General features: G+C 43.3%; 1 protein-coding gene across 13 annotated transcripts in view; it reads right to left on the bottom strand.

Annotated features, from left to right (window-relative positions):
- Positions 1-4,748: 4,748 nt before the first annotated feature.
- The window catches only part of fmt (phosphatase 6 regulatory subunit 1-like protein fmt), a 228,552-nt gene continuing 212,804 nt past the window's right edge, over positions 4,749-20,496 (bottom strand). For all 13 annotated transcript variants that reach the window (XM_068364570.1, XM_068364580.1, XM_068364575.1 and 10 more), the window contains one exon: positions 4,749-9,949. The gene's annotated coding sequence lies outside the window, so the exon portion shown is untranslated. The remainder of the gene's footprint in view (positions 9,950-20,496) is intronic.

Raw genomic sequence — 20,496 nt, forward strand, 5'->3', positions numbered from 1 at the left:
AGATCTTCGTTCACCTTCTGAGGATTGTCACTCTCCTTCTGGACGCTCGCCCGTCTCCATCAGCTTGCAGTTTGCCAGCGCGGAGTCTTCCAGCACGTCAATGCGTCGCTTGTCATCTCGTCGTTTGCCAGCACGTCACTCTCCTGTTCGATGATCTCCAGCGCGTGATTGTCACTCTCCAGCCCATCGTAAGTCTCCAAGACCTGTCGTGCTTCTCCTCCACAATCACCAGCTAACGTACATGAAATTCTTCAATCTTTCACGCGCTCCCACGTGTAAAGTGTCCAGAATTGACAATCCAGCAAAGAAGCAACAGCAGCAGTGTAACAAACTTCACCTGGTGTTAAGTTGCCAGCAAGAGGCGGACATCAGATTCCTTTCCCCGAATGGTACAGGGAACCACCAAACAAGTTTGCTGATGTTCCCATTTCTCTAGATCGGCCCAAGAAGGTCACCTAAGAGATACTGAGGCAGATTGATCAAGGTAGGAAACTTTCTCCCCCTCATAACCAGTTACCAAGGCAGCATTCCCCAAAGGAAAACTCCACCTCCAGGCCTCCCCAAGGACACTTCGGACTTGTTGGCTGTGAGGAAACAACCATCTTGTTTGACACCTTGGTCAAAGCCGTCAGGCAGGCGGTGGTTGCCCCCAACACAACCTTCAAAGCAGAAGTCGGTGGTAGCTTCTACTCTGAAGATGCCTGCAGAGAAGTCTTTTTCTTTCTCCTCTTCTGTTTTCCCGACGGGTCCTAGGAGGAGACTTGTCTCTAGCAGAGCCCCAGTCCCCCCCTCCCCCCTTCCATGGTTCTCTCTCCCATTGGAAGACTACATGGAGCTGCAGGGGGGGTTCACGTTATTCAGATGGAGTACTCTCACCTGGAATTGACATTGGTCCTGAAGACGAAACAGAAGAGGAGGATGCCGAAATACACTCCTCTCCATGCTGACCTTATCCATCCACGCTCGAGCAGGGACCCGGGGTCTCCATGAGAGATTTTGCTCGTCCCTTACCCGAGGGCCTCGCCGATCAAAGTCGTGCCACCGGAACAATAGCCCGTCTCAAGACCACCTCCGGAGGACGAGGAACCTTCTTCAAGAGAGGTTCAAACCGCTATGGAACAGCAGGTACCTTCCAGACCTTCTTTGCTGGAGGAATACCTACCATCTCTCAGTCTAAGGATGCCAAGACAATTCCTAAGAACTCAAAGGCTTGAAAAGCTCTCCAGCAAGAGAGGGCGAGGAGATTTTCTCTAATATCAAGAGTATCAGGTGACATCCCTTCAGTTGACGACCTCGACCCACCACAGGCTCCTATGGGTGCGAGTTTGGAGGGGGATAATGGACTGGAATGATGACCCCATGAGTTGCTAGCCCTAAGTTCCACTCTGAAGCCGAGCGGGAGAGTCGGAATACACCTTGAGATGAACCCTCAAGAAAGCAGATACGGTCTTCGACCATGTATATGGGACCCAACAACCACCTAGACCAGTGCAGCCCTGCCCTGGTTCTAGGGTTTAACAGCAGCCAGAAAGAAGGCTTTTTCTCAGATCGCTGGCTCCTCTAGCTCACTTCGAGTAGGCTCGTTCTTTAAACTCCTCCCACACCCCTTCATCTAGCAGAGGTACTATGAGGTCTTGGACGAACCTCTTCGGGCTTTGCATCTAGCTCCCATCTATAGTGGCCCTGTCGAGAGGCGTTCCTATCAAGAGGCTTTCTGGGCTCTCACCATCTGCGATCCTGAACAAAGGGAAGGTGGCAAAGTATGCCATGCAGGCTGCTTTGTGGCTGGATCTGTGGTTGGGGTCACTGGGCCACTTAGTGAGAATTGGATTGGTCCAAGGAGTCTACAAGGATATCCATGGAGATTAATATCTTGTTGAGCACTTGGACCTTAGAGTACCTTTTGCATCAGGTTGTCAACCTGTGGTAGAATGTGATTCTCAAGAGGCGAGATGCTGTGATTGAAAGGTTTCAGAGACAGGCTCCCAAGGTTGAGATTTCTAAGCTCAGGAATTCCACCCTTATGACACAGCCCTATTTAAGCTGGAAGAGATCGAGAGGGCGGCTGAGCGATGGAAGAAGTCTGCTAAGGATTCCCTTCTCCACAGGGCCTTGTCTTCCAGGCCCTATGAGAAGGCTCCACTACCTCCTGAGAAACAGCTGCAGTTCACGAAATCCTCGACCAATAGGACGACAGGGTTCTCGAAAAAGGTGTCAAGGAAGCCTTTTTGCTGCCAAAGATCCAAAGGGCTCCAAACTTTCCAGAGGAGGGTAAGTGGTAAGGGAAGTAGCAGAGGCCGCTTCCTCTTGTGGGTGGGCAATCCTCTCACCTCCCCACTGGTGGGGATGCCTCCTATGCCACTGGCAGAGGTGGCTGTAGCACGGGGCCGATCCGTGGACAGTCTCCATGATTTGTTCAGGGTATCGCGTCTCGTTCATTCAATCTCTCCCTCCACTGACTAGGGATCCAGATCTTATGGGAAGGGATCTGCAAAAGAGCTGGCCCTCCTGGCCAAAGTCCAGACCATGTTGGAGAAGGGTGCTTTCCAAGAGGTCTTTGGTGGTTCCCCATGCTTCTTCAGTCGACTTTCTTGTGAAAAAGTTGTCTCGAGACATGAAACCAATCATTGATCTCTCGACTGAACAAGTTTGTCTTTCAGACTTACAAGCAGTGAGGCCACAGGACTTCATGTGCACACTGGATCTCAGACACACACTTCCAGATCCCAATCCATCTGTCCTCAAGGAAGTATCTCCAGATCATACACGAAAACAGGCACTACCAGTTCAAGGTGCTGTGCTTTGGCCTTCTACAGCACCGCAGGTATTCACCAGGGTGTTCAGCCTAGCATCATCTTCGTCCCACAGAATCAGCATTTGTCTCCTAGGGTACCTCGATGACTGGCTTTACAGCGTTCGTAAAATTGTTGCAGGTCCTAGGCGCCACCTGGCATCACTGAATTCTGCATCTCAGCAGGCATCTTCAGTCAAAAGCAGTCATACTTGAAGTCGCAAGCATGCTGCAAAGAGAAAAAAAGATTGTATTAGGAAATATGCCAATATCCCAGTCAGAGAGAATGTCCTTCCTTACCGACAGCTATCAGAGTGGTTTGTCGGTGAGCCATCAGTGACGCTGCCTGCCTGCTACTGGCAGGTAACTACCAGCTGGTTGTTGAAAGATTTAAATTTTGAACTGCCGTATTCCCAGCTTCGTTGTTATCATTCTCCTATGTTAAGGACGAGAGTTTGTATTTGTGTAGGAACAAATCTTCAAAAAGTGAGTGAGTTTTTTATTGTTACATTTTTACTATTTTCATCATCATCTAGGACAGTATCATATTACTACAATAATAGACAGTATACACTATAGCACTGAACTTGAGATTTCGTTACTCAATGTTTGATGATAGTACACGGCATTGAAATGTTTATACTGTGTGTGTGAGAGGGAGAGGTGGGGGGATATATTGTATTAAGACATTGAAATGTATATAATTTATGTATGAGAGAGGTGAGATATATTACGACATTAAAATATTTATACTGTGTGAGAGAAAGGGGGAGATAGGTGGGATATATTAATTTTACCAGTTTAAGATTGTAATGTACTGAATTGTATTCTTATTACAGTAAAGTACATTCACTGCTGTTGTAAATTTAAAATTTCGAGTACAATTAAATTTCTAAGTGAATATTTAAAAACAAAAATTTGCTTAGTTTACAGTCTTATTATTTGTGGAAATCCACAGCCACAGGCTTGTATTGTAATGACCTCGGATAAGTAGGTAGAGTATCATCGTACCTAAAAATTGTATAATGAAAAACTACTGGATTTGTTGTTTAAATATTTAAAGTAAATTCAATACTTATATAAAACATTTGAAAGTCAAAGAAATGTATAGGATGAAGATTACCATTTAACAATAACCTGCAGGAGGGAGGAAAACCAAAGAAAATATATTTAAAGGTACTCTTTATTTACATCATTGTTAAGGTTCTCTACTAATTCATACAAGTGGCATGAAGGAAGAGCTTGGTGGCCACTCTCTGCACTCACTCATTAGCTCCATCTTGAGAATATATTTGTAATAAAAATGATACCAATTATGACATCCATCCGATTCTTGTGTGTTAGGAGAGGAGGAGGATATCTCTTCCTTTACCTTCCCCTCCTTTGGGAGTGATATGACGAAAACTAATGCAAACTACAGTACCTCAATCTACCTCTATCCGTCTTTGTTTATAACCTTAAATTCTAAACATCCTTATCAACAGCTGATGTTTGCTCTAGACAAGGAAGGTTTCCTTGCCAATACCAGTGGAATGCCATTCTCACTAATACTTGAAATGTAACCTAAATACATAATACTGGCACAAAAAAAAAAAAAAAAAAAAAAAAAAAAAAAAACTGGAACTCTTTAACATGTTTTGTTTACTGGAAAGCATACAAATTACTTTATACTGGTAATGTTATTAAAAATCACATCAATATTTAAAACTGCTGATAAATGATTCCAAATTAATAAAATTTTGATAAAAGGAGCACGTCCCCACATTATTTTTTTTTCTTTTTTTGTGCTTAGGGAAAGTAATGGTAATTCATCTCGATTTCATTTTAATATGGTTCCAGTTAAAATGATTAATTTATGTTCTATTGTCAAGATCAAAATCAATGATAAAAAGTTATAAAAATTAAAATAAAAAGTGACTTGTCAGATAAGGTGTAATTCTTTCTCATAAACAAATAATCTGATCTGTTCCAGTTACAATACTTTATTCCACTATACATGCTGGATGAGTTTCAAAATAAGTACAATAGTTCAATATATTTTTACAAAAAAGGGAAAAACATACTCCCATGATTTAAGAGACAATTCCAAACTGTGTAAAACACAAATTCATAAGCATAAAGTGAACAATAGCACCAAATTTTTAAAATTGTACAAATGCTCTGTTTCAAGTGGGTGCTAACTTTCAATCTAGAGCTGCAATTTTAATAAGTATCTGGGTACAGTACTTGGGTTAGAAAAAGTAAAATTCGGACTGATACTGACTAAAGGCCAACCACTTTCATATATCCCAATGCTAACAGTTAAGATTAGATGCATAGAATGTGGACTATGTTGTACTCGTGTCGAGTATGGAATCAGAGATATGTTGCAGTTTTTGTCTTTTGGTATGGCATCACAGGCAGCAAGAAATCTTTCATCAGAGCACAATAGTAATATCATCACTGGAGAATAATTTACACAGACCAACTGGAAGAAAAGGTGCCTGCAGGGGAAGTCCAAGGTGTAATCATTATTAGTAAACAAAATATCCACCAAATTTCAAAATTCCCTTCGGGGGAGAAAGAAGAAGAAGAAAAAAAAGCACAAGTCATTCTTGGCAGTTCAGTCATTTATTTCAACTTGCACCTCAAAAGTCATATTTTAAAACCAAAAATCCAGAACACCAAAAACTACAGTCAATCATCAAAGAAGGATCCAGTCTTTACCTAGCCTTCAAATGTCATATCTCTTTACTTAGGCATTTCTAAAGTTTTTTTCCATTTTCCAATGCTCATACAATGAGAACACAAGGAATCCAATGCATGAAATCAAACAACAGAATTTTTCAAAATCTCAATTCCCTCTCCCACTGCAGACACCTCTTGTGCACATAAAAAGCAGGAATGATTATATCTCCACATTATGATATTTCCCAAAGTAAATATCGTTACAATAACACTTTAGTGTTAGCTAAATAAAGTTATCCATTATAGTATCTACATTTCATAACTGAAATATCTTGAGTATTGAAAGAAAACATAAATGCAGTAACAACCACAGAAAGTTAAAAGGAAGCTGCATTATTACCCACTTTAGTATTGGATAAATATACAGTGATTTACAAAATAGTTGAAGTATCCCTTTTAAAAGAAGCACCAGATAAAGTATTATACACATTAAAATTAAATTTTACAGTATTGTATGGGGAGGGAAGCATGGACACAAAATGGAAAACTATAAACTTAAGACATCCTACATCTGATAAGAGAAAATTGCCCAAAGATGGAATGAGAACTATTACTCCAGTGTACATATGTCCAGAGTGCAGAAACTGATTAGTAGAGAACTAATATATTAACTGCCTCTTTACACTGCATGGACCTTGAATAAAACTATACATTTTATATTTGTCTCCTTAATACAGAATTGCCATCTACTACCTAATGTTTTGCATCATTTAATTTGGTTCTGTTGGCATTATCATAAAAAATAACCATAAAATTGTCTACAGTGCAAATCAATCAATGACTTCAACACACATCATCACAGAGAGATCAACCCTCTATTTCATCCAATACCTAAAATTTATTTACATCCTGAATTTAATGACAACTAGCATTGTGATCAATTAACAAGACATTAGTAAATAGCAGTTTTTACATACTGAGGAGACTATCCAATCCCTTTGCACCAGGTTCTTAACTTCATAGTCATATAACATGGACAATTCCTACCTGTGAGCTGCCCTGAAATCAGTACAGAAATAACAAAGTGAAAGGTCAGAGTACTTCTTTGGTGAATACAATGATCATCCAATACAAAAGTACATAGGTATACACACTTTCTATACACATGTAAATGAATTACAATGTGGATCTTAAACAAGGCATCATCGCTCACAAAATGTACATTCTCTCTGACGTAATATAAAAATTACCATAGGAATAGTATCACGAAGATGGACGTCTGAAGTTTATTTTGATCCGGTTTCACACCTGTAACAGCCGATTCAACAGTTTACTAAAAACCGAGACTTTCTCAGTACCATCAATAGCCATCAACCATTTTCAAGGACTGCCATTAACAAACTAGCAAAATCAAAATCAATTAATTTTAACAATTTCTGTATGCTAAATCCCATATGTGAATATCTGTTCATCAGCTACAGATCTCTTAAGCTACTGTAGATTGAAGACCAAACTTTAAAAAAATTCAATGAAATATAAAATAATATATTACATGTTGCGTGGTAGAGCATTTGTGAAATACATAAATTTTGTTGATCTGTCTTAATAAACAAAGTGATGTTGACAGCTATTAATGGATATCCATCAAAACTTCATAAAACCAATGTGATTTCTTCCTTCCATGAGCAAAGATGTAAAACAAATTGACAAATCACCCAAAATAGGTTGACAAGTATTCTGGCATAATTTGTCCAGGCACATTCTTCTAAAAGGTTATATAATGGGATCCCAAATCTACTACTATCATTATTATTATTATTTTAAATGATTATTCAGACACAGAGTTAACTTTCTTAACTCGTAAGTGACATATATTTCAAGACATTATTATTTCTTATAATACAAAGGGAATCTTTTCTAAAAGCTGTTGGAGTGTTAAGAGCACAATGACCAAGACCAAAAAGAAAGAAAAACAAATGATCTTATGGATGTGGAAAACATGAACAAACATTCTTAATGTTGATTCCTTAAAAAGCCATTCTAGTACTTGAACAGTTTGTTAACCATTAGCAGTGGTTCCTCCCTTTTCAAAACAATGTTTTACATACTTGAATGGCTTGCAAAAAGTCTTCAAGGAAACGGGAACACTTGTAATTATACAGGAAGGCAACAGAAATACTTCTTACTTACACATACTATACAGTACCCCTAAAATCCCAATTTATATCTTTTTTGCACTACATAGGGATGTTGTCATGATAAAACTATTTTTTTTTTTTAAATTTGACTGATAGGAGTACCTGACTATCATAGGAAACATTGAAAAATAAGATTTTTTTTTTATCCAAAATAATAGATAAAATAAGTTACAATAAATATCAATGAAAGGCTATTAACCGAATCTTTTTCTATTTTGGGTAAAAGGAAAAAAAGTGAGAATACTAGAATCTAGAAAATCCTACACAGCTTTTCTTACGTTTTGTATCAAACACAAAGCTTATTGAAAGTAAAGTTACATACTCAAGATCGGTTACTATAAAATGATGATCAAATGGTTGTTATAAAATCATATGTTATACAAACAAAAAACAACTATGGGAGTGTGGTTGTATAAATAAGTACATTATTGTAAATGTGCATATCCATCATTTCAAAATCTGATGCTTAAGATTGAAGGATTGGATTGTCATATCAAATATAGTATTCCTTAATTTTCAATATCTAAATTTTGGAGTGGTGAAACTGGACAAAGTCACTTATCTTTAAAAACCAAGCCGTATAACAAATGTATTTTTCATCAAAATTGTCTGATTTGACAAAGTCCTGGTGATCTTAAATGTTCAATGCAAACTCAAACTTACCTGTGAAACATATAGTTTTATTTATCTAATACACAATAAATATTCTGTAAATATGAAACTAAGGCAGTAGAGATTTCTGTAAAACATTAAAGAGTGGAATTCCTTGAACTCCTGTTTCACTGTATGATTGCATTTCTGGTTAAAGTTTGAAAAAAAAGGGAGAATAGTATTATAAGAAACTTGCCTTTATTACTTAATTTTGCTTTATCTGCTAGGAACTTAAAGAGCACACAATGCAAAAATAACATATAGTTGTTTTGATGACCTATAAAAACCAACTGCAATTGTTATATCGATTTAGGTGAATGGCCCACTGATATTACATGTATTAAATTCTTGATGAAAAAGATAAATTTCCGAAAAAGAACCTGCCCTCAAATAATAAACATAATCTACAGAAAAAGCATGGACAAATTTTAGCATTAAGACAAATGGAGCAGCACAACTGTACCCTGTCAAAACGGTAGGAACTTCATATGCAATAGAGCTGAACTTTACTAAACGCCAGTCAAGAGAAAACTGAAGCAAAGCTTAACGATGTTACAGTACAAGTGAGAATTTTTCCATACTTTTTACCAAGAATATTTCAAATACTTATAATACAAATAGACTACAAAATTTGCATGTAACTTGGTACACACAAGTTGAAGGTATCGGACATCACAGCAAAATTTCCTTTTCACTTAACAAAAGGCTAAACACAACCAAAGAACAATTGTTATTTAAGTATAACAATACAAGTTGTTCCCTCTCCCTGTACACTAATTACTTTTTAATGCATATATATATATATATCTTTCAGAGCTAAAATGTCTGTCTAAACCAATGCCTTTAAAGAAAGTACTTAACACTAATAACATCTACAGCAAAATGTGCAATCATTGAAGCACTACCATACAATGTATAACCAATTTTCCAATTTTGTGCATAATTTATCTCAATATTCTGAACGTTAAACCACAACTTATAAAGGTAAAAATGTTTGAACAGATGACATCGAGTTACCGTGTGAAGCAAATACGTAATTTTCCAAATTCCCTCAATCAACAAAATGTCAAAATAAAAGCATAACCAATAAATCAAACAGGATGCCATATATTAAATTTACCCAAATGGCTAGAGGTTTAATACACACGGCGGTCTTTGCTAGGGGACATGGCATACCTACTGCAGAAGAGTACTTCTATGCGAGAGTACCTTGTATCATCATTTAAGATTATCACAATTGTACAACTGGAAACAATAATAGAGGTATAACATTTCATATCTGATCTAACACACAATGGGTAAAAAGCTTGTAGAGGAGGAGCCAAGGCCTAGGGGGTTAAAAATTAGTCCCAACAAGTACCAGACCTAACTTTGGATATGGTCAAGGATGATGTAATTTATGTAAATATTTATATATTGTATATGTATTCCTTTTTATTTTATTTTTGGGTAGATGACCATCATGAACACCACAGGCAAGGGAGAAAGGACAGGCAGACACTGATGAGGCATTTGTACAACACATCTGTTAAATCCAACTGCTACCCTCCGGAATTACATCTTGATCAAATGTCTTGAAACAAAACTGTGTAACTTCAAGGCAATTATCTCATACTGATGCAGCCAGTTCTCCCGTTAGACACTGTGAAAGAAATGTTCTATTTAAGAATTTAGTAAATGCAAGAAAAACACACAAAACTCACTCATCATAGTTAAGATGTAAGAGCTAACTGATGTACTACTGAATACTTTATAACACTCTACAAGCAACTTTGACATTTGGGTTCAATATGTTATAAATCTGATGTTTAAGATTAATAAAAGAATAACAAATTAGACTGTCATACCAAATACTATGGTATAACAACACAAATTTTAAGTAATTTGTATTTTTCCTAACTACTTTCTTAGGAGTATCTGGGATCTCCTCCCAACCGACCAGAATTTTGTGTAGTTTACCCTATCTCCATTTTCTATGCGGGGGGGAACCTCTGGTGGAAGGATACGAGCCATGAGGCGACCCAGGGTCAGAAAGCGTGCTCGCTCAGGTCTCGACCTTCAGTAAGTTTTATGATAGATAGGTTTCTAATAGTCCTGTAAGGCACTCGGGGTAGGATGGGTGGGCCATAACTCGAAAGTAGTTCGAGGTAAGTACTGTTAGGAAAAATACAAATTACTTAAAATTTGTGATTTGTTCCAACACAGTACTTACCTCAAACTACTTTCTTAGAAAACTTATACTTTAGGATGTGGGTGTGGCCTTCCGGACCTAGAGACCGATGACGAAGGGAAAAGAGGAACCTAGATAGGAGGCTAGGTTCTGTTGACCCAAAAATAGAAACAAGAAATTAGGGAAAACTAGGCAAAAAACTGTCTTAGTGTCTAAGTAACTCACCTCTGTAAAAATCCTGGGAGAAGTATTCATTCACTGACAGTGTATCCCCTGAAAGGTGAAGGACTCAAGGGTCATGTAAGGGAAGGGTGATAGGGGGGGAAAAGATAAGGAAGGAACCTGTCTCTCTTGGACTTACCGCCCACGGCTTCCCCGGGGCTACACCTTAAAATCTTTTGGAGCGCAGAAATGACAGGACCAAGAAAGAACCCGTCCAAGGATTTTCTCGAACGTTCCTTTAGGTAGTGAGCCGTAAAGGTGGACTGGACTGCCTTGACCATATGCCTGCTCTTAGAATCTGGCCCACTGCCATGTTCCTCTCTAAGGCCAACGAAGTACTCGGGCCCCTAATGTCATGGGGTCTAAGCTTCCCTGGAAGAGAGACCCCCGAACTGTCGTAGGCTCTAATGATTACCTGCCGCAGCCAGAAGGAGATCGTATTCTTAGAGACCAGCTTCTTCACTAGTCCTGAGGAGACGAAGAGACTCTTGGTCTTGGGGGGGAAGTCTGGCCATTCTCTCAAGGTACTTACGTACCGCTCTGACTGGGCACAGTAGCAAGTCCCTCGGGTTGTCTGAAAGCAGGATTGCTGGCACTGAGAACCCCTCAAACCTAGGGTCCCAAACAGTTGGGTTCTGAGTCTTGGCTACGAAGGTAGGCAAGAACCTGAAAGTAGCTTCTTGCCACCCCTTCGAGTGTGAGACCTCGTAAGACAGCCCATGAATCTCACTTACTCTTTCTGCTGACGCAAGGGCTAACAGGAAGACTGTCTTGAGGGTGAGCTCCTTGTCCAGGATATCTTTGAGAGGCTCGAAGGGGGGCTCAGAAAGCATCTTCAGCACTCTAGCCACATCTCACTGGGGAACTCTAGTGGCCTGGGGGGAACAGGACTGCTCGAAGCTCTTGATGAGCATCGAGATATGTCTGAACGCACCTAGGTCGATGCCCTTCAGGAGGAAGACTTGGCCCAACGCCGCCCGGACTCCTTTGATGGCTGGTATGGACGTGCCCACCTCGTCCCTCAGATAGACCAGAAAGTCGACTATCTCGTGAATGGAGGCCGCTTACAGCCTGATGTTCTTCAAGGTGCACCATTTGGTAAAAGTAGCCCACTTTGCTTGGTATACCGCAAGCGAGGACCATCTTAGGTATCCTGACATCCTTGCTGCAGTCTTCGACGAATATCCTTCCTTCCTCAGGAGACGCTCGATAACCTCCACGCGTGAAGGCGGAGGGACCGAGGGTTTTCGTGAAACCTTTGGAAGTGAGGTTGCCGGAGAAGGTCTGGCCTGTCCGGAAGGGGCCAAGGTGGAAGGCACGCCAGTTCCTTTAGGTCTGCGAACCATTCTCTCTCCGGCCACCAGGGCGCTACCAAAGTCATCTACAGGTTGTTCGCCCTCCTCACTCTGTTGAGTACTTGTCTGAGTATCCCGAAGGGGGGGAAGGTATATACGTCAAGATTGTCCCAAGGATGTTGAAAAGCGTCCTCGAACGCTGCTGTTGGATCTGGCACAGGAGAACATAACACGGGGAGCTGTGCGTTTAGTCTCGTGGCGAAGAGGTCTATTACCGGATAGCCCCACTTCAGGATGATGTTCTTGGCTACTCTTGGGTGCAGGGACCATTCCGATCCCACTACTTGACCAATCCTGCTGAGGCCGTCGGCTAGGACGTTCTTCTTTCCCGGCTGTGATCTTGATCTGTTCCTCCTCTGCCCATTCCAGGAATTCCATTGCGAGACTGCACAGCTCCTTTGACTTCAGTCCTCCTTGCTTTTTCACGTAGGCCACCACCGTGGCGTTGTCGCACATCAGAGCCACAGTGTTTCCCCGGAGTAGATGGACAAACTCTCGGCATGCCCTCTGCACGGCCATCAGTTCCAACACGTGTATGTGCCGGCTCCTCTCCTCGGAGTCCCATTTTCCTTTCGCTGCCTTGTTGAGAAGATGGGCTCCCCAACTCTCCTTGGATGCGTCCGTGAACAGCAGCATCTCCGGAGGGTCGACTGCGAAGGGCATTCCTTTGAGGGTTTTTGTTCTGTCGTGCCACCAATTCAGAACTTCCTTCGTCTCCGGGGACACCGGGACCATCTTGTGCAGGGAGTCCCCCTGGTTTCAGAGCTCCTTCAGGTTCCACTGAACGCCCCTGAGTGTGAGCCTCCCCTGGGGGACCAATTTCTCCAACGACACGAGGTGGCCTATCAATCGTTGCCAGTCCTTGGCTCTCCTAGGCTGGTCCGACAGGAAGGCCCGTAGTATCTGATCTAGGTTGTCTAGTCTCTCCATGGAGGGGAAGGCTCTCGCCAACCGGGAGTCTAGAACCATCTCTAGGTAGGTCATCCTGGTGGAGGGTACCAGCTGTGACTTCTCCAGGTTGATGGTGATACCCAAGACACCGCAGAACCGCAGAAGTTTCGCGCCTTGCTTCCTCGGTGCTCCCTCTGAGGCTGAAAGCAACAACCAGTCGTCTAGGTACCAAATCAGGCGGATGCCCTGTTCGTGTGCCCAGGCTGAGACTGTTGCGAAGACCCCCATGAAGACCTGAGGAGCTGTCGACAGTCCGAAGCAGAGGGTTCTGAATTGTAACGTCTGGGTACCCCATTTCACTCTTAGGAACTTCCTGCTGGAGGGGTGGACAGGGATCTGGAAGTAGGCATCCTTGAGGTCTATGGACATCATGAAGTCCTCTTCCCTCAAAGCCGCCAAAACTGACTTCGGGGTGTCCATCTGTAAGTCGGTCTTGCACACGAACTTGTTGAGGGCTGAAAGATCTATGACCGGTCTCCAGCCCCCTGTCGCTTTCTCCACCAGGAAGAGCCTGCTGTAGAACCCTGGTCCTGGATCCTTGACTGGCTCTACTGCCCCTTTTGCGAGCATGGCCGAAACATCCTCCTGCAATGCTGTTCTTCTCAAGGGGTCCTTGGGCGCCAACCACTCCGCCTGCTGGTCCGGGATTGGAGGGGGCGGTTCCGCTAGGAAGGGCAACCTGTACCCTTCCTTCAGTACTGCTACGGTCCACGGATCCGCTCCGTGGTCCCGCCAAGCTTGCCAAGAGTGTTTGAGGCATCCCCCTACCTGAGGCTTCGGCAGGAGTAGGGGGCCTCCCTTCCTATCTCCTTCGAGAGGCACAGCTGGAACGTCCTCTCCTGGAGCTAGAGTAGGTAGGCCTGAACTTCGCCTGAGGGGGCTAAGTACCCCTATGGGAGGGCTGCGAGGGCTGGTGCCAAGACACCGACGGGGTGTCCCTTCTATGGTGGATCGGCGAAGCGCGGGATGGGTGAGAGACATCCGAAGAGGGTCTCCTGTGGGCAGGTCGTCTTGCCGGTGGGGGTCTGGGGTCTCCCGCTTCCTTAAGTTTCCTGATCCTCTCCATAGTCTCTTCTACTGCCTTTAGGGGGAACACCAACTCACCCCACAGAGGTAAGTTCCTCAAGGCTCTCGCCTCTCTGTCCAGTAGTCTCCTGACCAGCTTGCTTAGGACTGTGTCCCTCTTCCGCAGGACCCAGTTGGCTGCCTGAGAGAGGGACTGGTACGAGAGGAACTTGAGTGCTTTCCCCCCGAACTAATCAGCTTCCTCAGCAAGGACTGATTCTCGGGGACGGAGAGGTCGTGGGAGGCCTGAAAGCCTACCAACGTGCAGGCCCACCAGTCCAACCATGACAATACGTAGACTAAATCCGGGGCCATATCCTTCATCATGGAGGATTTTGCCGGAGAAAAACACACTGGAGCGGAGGATACCCTATCTTCAGCCGCTCCCTGGTTCAGGATAGCAATCGCTGGCTCCACCGTACAAGGACTTCTGCGGCGCCCCTCCGGGAGATAAAAGCGTTTCTGCGTTTTAAGACCCTGGAGGAGTTTGGAGGCGCTCTGATTCCTGGGCGCGTCCGCCTGGCTGGCTATGAACCTATCTATGTGGTCCATACCCAGTCTAACGTCCCTCGCCAGGGGAAGAGCCAGCGAAGGCCTCTGCTGCACAGGATTATCCACTAGCCTGCTAAGACCGGAGAGCCAGGCTTCATCTGTCGAGGGTTTCGGCTCATCCAGCCTATGCTGCCACCTGATGAGGGCTAGGACCTTCCTATAGGTGGAGACCTCGTCTGTCGAACATTCGCCGCCATCCACGAGGCCTTCGGCCAACCGGTCCTCCGCCTGAGAAGGCACGTCTACGACGGAGGGTCCCACGTGAGGTGGAGGAATCTTTTTCTCGTGGAGACTCGCTGAGCGGGCAGCTCCGCTGGGACGAGTAGCCGTCATGGGTCTACTCCCTCCAGCGGAGATCCATGGAGCTGCGGGCTTCCCCGTGCTGGCCGGTTGATTCCTTCGTTCAGGGCGGGCCATCGAAGCACCGGAGGCCGGGACAAGGCTGCCAGTACGAAGTGGCGACTCTCTCCGCTGGGCGGATGAAGTCGGAACCTTCGCAGACTTATGCCTGTCGTCCGAGACCTGGTGCGATGAGTTACGTCGATGATCGGGTCTGCTGGAGGAGATGTACCACGAGGATGGTGAAGGGGCTCTAGGGAGCCAGGCAGAGGTGCTCTGGGCTGGTGAAGCTCCTAGGAGGTGGCTGCGGGGGATGGTGACTCGCACCCATTCGCCTTTTGACGAGCGGCTCCTGTGTTTCCTCCTGGGGGGTCTGGAACGTCTCCTGGCATGGCGTGATCGGGAACGGGAATGGGATCTCTTCCTCTGGGACCTCTCCCGTCTCCTCCTCGAGTCCCTCGGACCTTCGTCCTCTGAGGAGAAAGAGTACAACCCAAAAGAGGAGACCGATGACTGTTAAGAACGTGCTGAATCGTCTGAGGTGTCCCGAGTTGCTGGTGGATCTTCGTGCCGGTCCGCTGGCGAAGAAGGTTGAAGAAAGCCGGGCGGGAGCGTTGCCGACGGCGCCGGGGGTAGAGCGAGGCACTTTCTTGCGGACAAACCAGGTGTCGAACTCCTCTTCCAGTCTCATGGGCGACCTGAAGGGCATCCTCGGCAGCACCGACGCGAGGGGGTCCGAACTCGGCGAATCTTCCTTCTCGGCGTCTCCCCCGGCCGTTGACTTACCTGAAACGCAGACCCAAGAAGCGGGGGAAGAGGCTGCAGCGGCCTTCCCCCACATAGGATAGTCAGAAGCGACGGGCCCTGCTGGCACCAGGACCTCGTCTCCCGAACACACTCCCGTCCCTCCCTCAGGCACCCCACTTGCCTGAACTGACACAACATCCCCACCAACAGACATCAGACTCCTGGGGAAGAGCAATGGGCCGCTTCCCCGCAACGGACTTACCTTGTCCCCTACTCTGGGTAGGGGAAGGCGGCAGAAAAGCCCTCCCCGAAGAGGTACCGGGCGACGCAAAAGGCGAGGCAATGCTTGACTTCTTCGGCGATCTCTTGGTAGCCTTCTTCTTTTTGACTCTGGGTAGGGGAAGGCGGCAGAGAAGCCCTCCCCGAAGAGGTACCGGGCGACGCAAAAGGCGAGGCAATGCTTGACTTCTTCGGCGATCTCTTGGTAGCCTTCTTCTTTTTGGTGCCGTAGCGCACCCACTGAACTTCGTTCCAGGATTTATACTCCGGACACGTGGCTGTAGGGGAACATACACTGCCCCTACACGACGAACACAGTGGGGGTCGACTTCTGGCTTGGAAAGAAAAGCCCCACAAGATTTACCGGCCATAGGCCTGGGGAAACGGCGGGGATTCTCCATAACGAACCAATAAGCACCAAAACGACACAGGAACACAGAGGGAAAGGTAGGATAGGGTAAGGTATGAACACAAGGGGACCACATGGGAACCTCGTGGGACACAAAGGGTCGCACTGGGTAAGGAGAGCGCAGCGAGATGTTATCACGACGCGACCAGAAAACTTACTGAAGGTCGAGACCTGAGCGAGCACGCTCTCTGACCCTGGGTCGCCTCATGGCACGTATCCTTCCGCCAGAGGTTACCCCGCATAGAAAACGAAGATAGGGTAAACTACACAAAATTATAGTCGGTTGGGAGGAGATCCCAGATACTCCTAAGAAAGTAGTTTGTGGTAAGTACTCCTTGTTGGAACAATCATTTTTAATACAATACTACAAAGTTACCTAATGACTTATTGTCCAAATCATTTCCATGAACCTCACCCAATGTTCATATTGCTTCACCCCAAAAATATATACAAAACCATTTCCTTTCTTTCCAACAGACAAATGCCTTTAGTAAAGTAATGAAACATACAATAAAAGTTAATGGCAAGAAGCAAAGCTGTAGTAACCTAGAGGCTCTCTGTTTTTACAATCTCTGTTTCATCAGTTTGACATACTCTCTCCTCTTGATTGGTGAGCTTTTTAGTGTTTTAATATTTTTTCCTCTGGGTTTGTTAGCAATATATTGTTAACAGGATTTGTTTCTGAGAGATCATGATCTGCATTCTCTGTCTCTTGTGCCAAGGACGGTACTGTGATTCAACAAACCATTGAGAGGAGTGTGAATACATCATTCTTCCTCTTATAGAAAACTGTCTGTGATTGCCAATCATATTAAACATTCCAAATGCAGAAAGAAATTTTCTTTTAGTTCATAAGGGATATCCAAAGAAACTAGGCTTGTTCATAATAGCAGGGATAATGATAAGTGACTTGCCAGCACTGTTCTCTAATACAGTACTTAACCAGCCAAATTTTGATAGTGATGAACCGCTAAAGCTCAACTTCTTAAATCCCAGAAAGCCAGCGAGTTGCAGTAATTCTGATGTTACCTACTCAGTTGCTAACCCTAATCTATCTTTTCAAGTTGGGAAGTTGGGTCTAGTGTTAAAAGTTTTCCATAGCCTGAGATTTGAGATTTCCCTGTCTTCCAGAGACAAGATCCTCATAAAGAGCCTTAAATTCTTTAATTACTTTAGAGTAACCCTTCTGCTGCTAAGTCCTTGCATTCCTAGTATCTTAGTAGTCGCTAATTTAGACAATGGATTGCAAGGATGAAAACTGAGTTGGTAATCTGGATCCTGATATTCCTTTTAAGAAACATCATATTTCATATGTGGATGGTGTGGCATATATGATTCCCTTGACCCTAATGTTACTGATGAAATTTCAGATCGTTAGTCAGTAACATACTGTTTTTGATGGCAACATGCGCTGTATCGCTTGGAAACTCGGTCACAAGCTCATCATGGGTTAAATGTGGGCTCTAGTACTTTTACTGCGGAAAAGATTTCCCATTATAGAAGCAGGACGTCAATGGAGTCTACCTGGCCTGGCCTCATTTTACTATACTAACTGATGAGCAGGGTGTAACATATACTAAGATGAAGAATAACTAGATACATGAGTGAAAGGTGGAACTTGCATCTTACAGTTATACAATACACAATCACCCAGGGAAGGAAAATGCAGTTCCTAATGCTTTTTCTCGAGTCTCCTGCTGCTCAACCTTCTCTACAGACCAGAGTTAAAAGCCTCAGTACTACCAACCTCTAGCAGGCACTCTCATAAAAGCCACACAACCAATGGAGAGGCTCAGTATAGGCTTCAAGAGATCTCTACCTACTGCTTCACATAATCCACACACTTATAATTGTTGAGTATTTGCGGTTTCCGTCTACTTTTGCATGTCCTAACATGAATACCGAGACTTGTCCTAACGTGAGTACTGAAACTGTACTTAGATGCCCTAGAGCCGATATTTAGCTTGTGGGGGATGCCAGGTTATATTTACTCTGACCAAGGTGCATTCCTTATGTCCAAACATTTGGCATATCTTTTGCAAAAATGGTGGCAACAGGCTGCACAATTCTGTATCATCCTGTAGGGAATGGCTAAGTAGAGAGATTCAAAGGCACCATATGGAAGGCAGTCAAGCTAGCTCTCAAGTCCCGGTACTTGCCTAATAGTCGATGGGAACCAGTTCTTCCAGAAGCACTAGATTCTTTTAAGTCACTCATGAGCAGTTCTTTTCATTCTAGTCATGGAAGCTTCTTACCTCCATGGCTAAAGGCTCCTGGACCCGTATTATTGAGGAGGTTTGTACAAAATAAGAATGGGCCATTAATAGATGAGGTTGAGCATGTGGATAGTACAGTAATCAGATTTATACCAATATAAGGTACTGTAATTTTGTCATGTCTTCATGATCCAGCTCCTTGTCCTGAAGGTTGGCTTTCTCATCATCCATCAACCAAAGGATAGATGGATGTAGACTGACCCGCAACTAGGCAGATCACGGGCTCTAATGCATTGGCACCCTGTAAGTAGTGCGACGATCGCTGGTTTATATTTGGTGAAGCAGGGTACATGTGCTGGATTGGCAATACACAGATGGACGGAAAAGATGTTGATAAGATGAAATAGCAAGGATGACCAAGAGGAAGTCCGAAGCAGTAGTTAGCGCACCAAAAAGCGGATCTTGCTGTTATCCTAATCCCGTTCCTCCTCCGTCCTCCAGAGAGTAAATTCTTTTTATAAGAGGTTCAAACAAGGCGCTGATTAATCAGAGAGAATGTGTCAACCATAGGAACGATTAGTGTTTATCTTGACACCTTATAAAAACTAACATCAGGAATCTACCAAAAACAATGTTACAGGAGTAGACTGTGGCAGATTCAAATTACCAAAAACAAATGAACAATGATCTTAGGGCTGAACTGAAAAGACCTACTATGCACTATGGCTTGGACTAGAGTTTATTAGTTCTTATTCTGTGTTTTATTCTAGGAGGGGAGAATGTGGTATATTTATTACTTAATTATACTTGCTCATACCTTCTCCAATTCTATTTTGATACCCAAGTTTAATATGAGTTTTGACCAATCAAGAAAAGCATTGTCTCACTGTTTACATCTGGGACTCTGATGGTGGTTCATGCACCATTCCTATATATCTTAGGTAATTTAATATTAGTAATAGTGAGGGTAATAGGATAGGTAAGGATTACTGTACTAACATTGAAAGAGGTACTACAATTTACTATTCATCTTTGTAAGTTTACATACCGGGTATTAGATTAGATTACTTAGGAAGGTATTTGCATTTGTTTCAGACTGTAATACTTGTTCAAGTTGAGTAATGCTTGGGACTAGATTAGTCAGGAAGGTATTTGTGTTTGTTTCAGACTGTAGTAATTGTTCAAGTAGAGTAAAGCTTGGGAAGCTGCAGCGAAGTGTTTCATTGTTATCACACGCAGAAGCTTCCGTACTCAGTTGTACAGGAATAGGAAAGTCAATAAGATATGACTCGGTTCATCCTTCTGTACAGGATGAAGAAGCTGTTGAAAACACACAGGAAGACCCCCCAAAAGTGAGGAAATGTCTCCCTTTTAAATCTTATTTAACTTTATTGCTGACAGTTCTGATGCTGCTTATTCTTCCGAGGCTTTGGCGATAGCTACTTTTAAGACCTTCAGTTCTTCAATTTTGTTGTGAATAAAATCAATAAATTGGTGTCTCAAATACGAGGACGGGCTAGTCATTCAGTCTTTAATTATTCTATACCTCAAGATGTTCAGTCTTGAAGACTAATCGGTTACCCAATCTTCTTATAGAAGACTAATCAATTACCAAATCTTGTTCTAGAGTTTGATTTAATTTCCTGTCTTGAATCCATCATTTTCTTAATAAATTAAAATATTTGATATGGGTTTCCAAGCTACTTTACTAAAGAAATGCTGCTTGGGAGAAATAATGTAGTGAGTGTTCTAGAAATGTTTTCCTTTGCTGATTCTAAAATAGAGGTTATTGATAGTCTTATATAAGAAAAAATTACAGGCCATCAAGATTTTAATTTAGTTTTGGATTATCTGACCAGTTTATATGTAACTATTGTTAACTCT

The sequence above is a fragment of the Palaemon carinicauda genome, chromosome 41 (genome assembly GCF_036898095.1).
Source record: "Palaemon carinicauda isolate YSFRI2023 chromosome 41, ASM3689809v2, whole genome shotgun sequence".
Taxonomy (NCBI): domain Eukaryota; kingdom Metazoa; phylum Arthropoda; class Malacostraca; order Decapoda; family Palaemonidae; genus Palaemon; species Palaemon carinicauda.